The 5000-nt window shown below is 38.6% G+C and overlaps 1 protein-coding gene across 4 annotated transcripts in view; it reads left to right on the forward strand.

The window, feature by feature from the left end:
• The window catches only part of AK1 (adenylate kinase 1), a 122972-nt gene that overhangs the window by 73591 nt on the left and 44381 nt on the right, over window positions 1-5000 (forward strand). The window contains exon 1 of one of the 4 annotated variants that reach the window (XM_075324297.1): window positions 1336-1443. The exons of 2 other annotated variants lie outside the window; for them this stretch is intronic. The gene's annotated coding sequence lies outside the window, so the exon portion shown is untranslated. Of the gene's footprint in view, window positions 1-1335; window positions 1444-5000 lie in introns of those variants that run through there. One more of the 4 variants, XM_075324299.1, reaches the window with a different exon arrangement.

Here is a 5000-nt window from a genome sequence, read left to right on the forward strand (position 1 = left end):
GGTGCATTAAACTATATGCAGGACTATGGGGGGTTCATTATAATACATGGAGGACTATGGGAATGTATTATAATATATTGAGGACTATGGGGTGCATTATAATACATGGAGGACTATGGGGGCTGCATTATACTATATGAAGGACTATGGGGGTGCATTAAAGTATATGATGGACTATGGGGTGCATTATAATACATGGAGGACTATGGGGTGCATTATAATACATGGAGGACTATGGGGAGTGTATTATAATACATGGAGGACTATGGGGTACATTATAATGCATGGAGGTCTATGGGGGCTGCATTATAATATATGGAGGACTATGGGGGTGCATTAAACTATATGAAGGACTATGGGGTGCATTATAATACATGGAGGACTATGGGGTGCATTATAATACATGGAGGACTATGGGGAGTGTATTATAATATATGGAGGACTATGGGGTACATTATAATGCATGGAGGTCTATGGGGGCTGCATTATAATTTATGGAGGACTATGGGGGTGCATTAAACTATATGGAGGAGTATGGGGTGCATTATAATACATGGAGGATTATGGGGAATGTATTATAATATATGGAGGACTATGGGGTACATTATAATACATGGAGGTCTATGGGGGCTGCATTATACTATATGAAGGACTATGGGGGTGCATTAAAGTATATGAAAGACTATGGGGTGCATTATAATACATGGAGGACTATGGGGTGCATTATAATACATGGAGGACTATGGGGAGTGTATTATAATATATGGAGGACTATGAAATGCATTATATGATATGAAGGACTATGGGGGATGCATTATAATATATGGATAACTATGGGGGTACATTATAAGATATGGATAAACTATGGGGGTGCATTAAAATATCAGATACTATATCAGGATATTGGAGTATGGAAAAGCTGGGTGCTGAGGTTAAGAGCCAAGTGTCAGCGTTATTATCCTGTACTTCAAGGGGGACGGGGGGGACGGGGGGGTTTGGTCCAAATTTTGCATCGGAGCCCATTGATCTCTAGTTACGCCACTGTTTACCGTGAACATAAAAGGATGTGGTATAATATTATATGGTACTAGTGAAAAAAAAAATACAAGTGCAAGTAGTATTGTTCCTTTTTTTGCTGATAAACTACTGTGAGAGAAGGGTTAACAGTCTGTGGAGGACATTGTACAGTTCTCCTATCTTTACTATGGAGCCTTCAGTATTCCTCCCCTCCGCTGTCCCCTCCCTCGTCTCACATTATTATGCAGGTCACATCTTTAGAGCCTGCTGTCCTTTATAGGCCGTGATATGGTAAGAAATCCCCGTCCCGGCATGCACCGCAGCCCATAGCTATATATAGTGGCAAAAATAGCCGGGGCAGCTGCTTGAAGACACCGAGCCTTCTCATCCTTGGCCTTTGGGTTCCCCTTGCTTAGGCACGGACAGGTCAGTAACGCAGCGGCTCCGGGGGTCGGACAATTAACAAGCCCGGATGCAGATGACATTTAGATGCTCATAACTTTATGACAGGTGCCCTTTAATAATGGGTTGTGTTGCGTTAAATGGGAATTATTCTCTATTAACGTCAATGGGGTTAATGGTGGGTGCAGGAGCTGTCTGGACGGCGGTCACTTGTGCAGCGGATGACTGATCTGGATCCGCCACCTGTTGCTCAGAGTCTTGAGGATTTCATTCCCTTAATGACCGAACGAGGATAATATCAAATATTTGATTCCAGACGTGATCTTTAATTTTTCCCCTAATTTTTATTAGAAGTTACAATTAGAGATTTTTTTTTTTTATTTTTTTTTGTTCTGGGACAATCCTGGTTTTTGCAAATGGGGATGATTTCTGTATCTGATTCTCTAACCCATGGTTTCTGGATTTGTATAGTACATGGGATGAAAACCGTGTGTTGTAGGTGATAAACCATGGACCCTCGTTAATGCAGAGGATAAAACCATACGTATCCATCCTCATTAATGGAGTAAAGGAGCCCCTCACGAACTAATAAGGGGTCACATCACATCAAAGAACCATGATATCTATGCCAGATCTGCTTTGAAACTGATCCTAACAAAATCCCGATAGAACCCATTGACCTACCATAGGGTCATTGAAGTTTTTATCGAACAGATCCCATTGACCTATCATAGGATCATTGAGGTTTTCATCAGATAGATCCCATTGATCTATCATAGCGTCATTGAGCTTTTTTATCAGATCCCATTGATCTTTGATCTATCATAGGATCATTGAGGTTTTCATCAGATAGATCCCATTGACCTATAAAAGGATCATTGATATTTTTATCAGACAGATCCCATTGACCTATCATAGGGTCATTTAAGTTTTCATCAGACAGATCCCATTGACCTATCATAGGGTTGTTGAGGTTTTCATCAGACAGATCCCATTGACCTATCATAGGATCACTTAGGTTTTCATTAGATAGATCCCATTCACCTATCATAGGGTCATTGAGGTTTTCATCAGACAGAAACCATTGACCTATCATAGGGTCAATGAGGTTTTCATCAGACAGATCCCATTGACCTATCATAGGATCACTTAGGTTTTCATTAGACAGATCCCATTCACCTATTATAGGGTCATTGAGGTTTTCATCAGACCGATCCCATTGACCTATCATAGGGTCATTGAGGTTTTCATCAGACAGATCCCATTCACCTATCATAGGGTCATTGAGGTTTTCATCAGACAGAAACCATTCACCTATCATAGGATCACTTAGGTTTTCATCAGACAGATCCCATTGACCTATCATAGGGTCAATGAGGTTTTCATCAGACAGATCCCATTGACCTATCATAGGGTCATTGAGGTTTTCATCAGACAGATCCCATTGACCTATCATAGGATCACTTAGGTTTTCATCAGACAGATCCCATTGACCTATCATAGGGTCATTGAGGTTTTCATCAGACAGATCCCATTCACCTATCATAGGGTCATTGAGGTTTTCATCAGAGAGATCCCATTGACCTATCATAGGGTCATTGAGGTTTTCATTGGACGATGCTATTCTTGCTGTGACAATATGCAAACTGGACAGATCAGTTTTTATGTGTTTATCCCCTTTATTCAAACATTTGATAAAACATATGTGATTATTTTAGGTTTTGGGTATCATATTACAGTTATTGTAATTCCTCCCATGAAGCGCCAGAAGCTAAATATCATCAAACAGGCTGATTTTTTCTATTTTTTTCCATATTATTTATATATTTTTTCCTTTAGTCGACCATGTACTAATTGCTAATCAATTATATTCTACAGTTTCTGGTACAATTGGCTGATTAACCAAAAGAGGAAGTTTTCTAATATGATCATTAGTAGAAGAAACATAAGTAATAGTCGATTTGCATCCTCTGGAGATAAAGGAGATCTCTCATGTAGACAACCCCAGTCTATGTGTCCTATAAAAAAGGATCACTTGCTATAAATGTTATTTTTTATATTTGGTGTACACGTTGCTGTTCTCCTGAATCCGGTGATATTTTTCTTTTATTCCTACGCCTCTCCGTTCCTGAGATACAGCTGTTTCTTCTCTGTACATAAGTAGTTAGCCAAGGAGGCGTGATCATCAGAGAAGAGCAAAGGGTCCTGCCCTCTTGGCTAACAAGAGTAGATTAATTTGTAAGGAAGATGAGGCCATATCTCAGGAACGGAGAGGCGCAGGAACAAAAGAAAAACAGCGCCGGATTCAGGAGAACAGCGGCATTTATGCTGGGTACAAAAATTACATATTCACGACAAGTGACAGATTCATTATATATATATCTATATATATATACATATATATATATATATAAATATACATATATATTTATCTATATATATATAGACATATATATTAATATATATATATATATATAAATTTAGATATGTATTTCATATATATTTATATATATATATATATATATAGATATATCTATCTATCTATATATACCTCTATAGTATATGTACATATATACATATGTATGTATATCTATCTATCTATATATATATGTATATATATACAAAAACAGGCTGATATACAGTATATATATATATATATATATATATGTATATATGTAGAGATATATATATATATATATATATATGTTAAAAGATTGACCCGGAGAGCACATTCTGAAATTAGTTATCCCTTTAAATACTCATTTCTATGGCCAGCTCAAGGGGCATGGGTGCAATCCTTAAGTGGTGCCTTTCCATGACTATAGGTGGGGGTGGGAGAATTATTTTGACCAATATATAGTCCATCTTTGTATTATACTCATCTTTAAAAAGAATCTGTCACCAGATTTTTGCTCCCCCATCTGAGAGCAGCATAATGTAGAGACAGAGACCCTGATTCCAGTGATGTGTCACTTACTGAGCTGTTTGCAGTCATTTTGATATAATCAATGTTTTCTCTGCTGCAGATCTAGAATATGCTGGACTACCTGCAGCACACCAAGTAGTCCTGTGATGATAATCTACTGCTGATTAAACTGTGAATTTATCAAAACTACACTAAGCAGCCCAGTAAGTGACACATCGATTGAATCAGGATCTCTACCTCTACATTATGCTGCTGTCATCTTAGCTGGTGACAGATTCCCTTTAAGAGCAGACAGGTGACTTTTTACTGTTCCCCCTAGGATGCAAGAAGCCTCCCTCGCAAAGCATGAGGGTGTAGGGAGCAGAGGAGACACTTTATTGACTCCTTGAGTAAATAATAGCGCCCTAATTGCTAAAATTATCTGCTGTTACTTATGATTAAAGGGTTTTTCCTGTGCTAGACTTTTTTTAGGATAGGCCATCAATGTCAGATTGGTGGTGATCTGACTCCCGGCATCCCTACCAATGCAGTAATGGGAGCAGCACAGCGCCCTACATTGTGTAGTGGCCATGAGTGGTACTGCAAGCTCTCCAACATTCACTTCTATGGTGCCACTGTCCTGTATATCTGCTGATTGGAGGGTATGATGGGAGTT

Source organism: Anomaloglossus baeobatrachus, chromosome 9 (genome assembly GCF_048569485.1).
Source record: "Anomaloglossus baeobatrachus isolate aAnoBae1 chromosome 9, aAnoBae1.hap1, whole genome shotgun sequence".
Lineage (NCBI taxonomy): Eukaryota > Metazoa > Chordata > Amphibia > Anura > Aromobatidae > Anomaloglossus > Anomaloglossus baeobatrachus.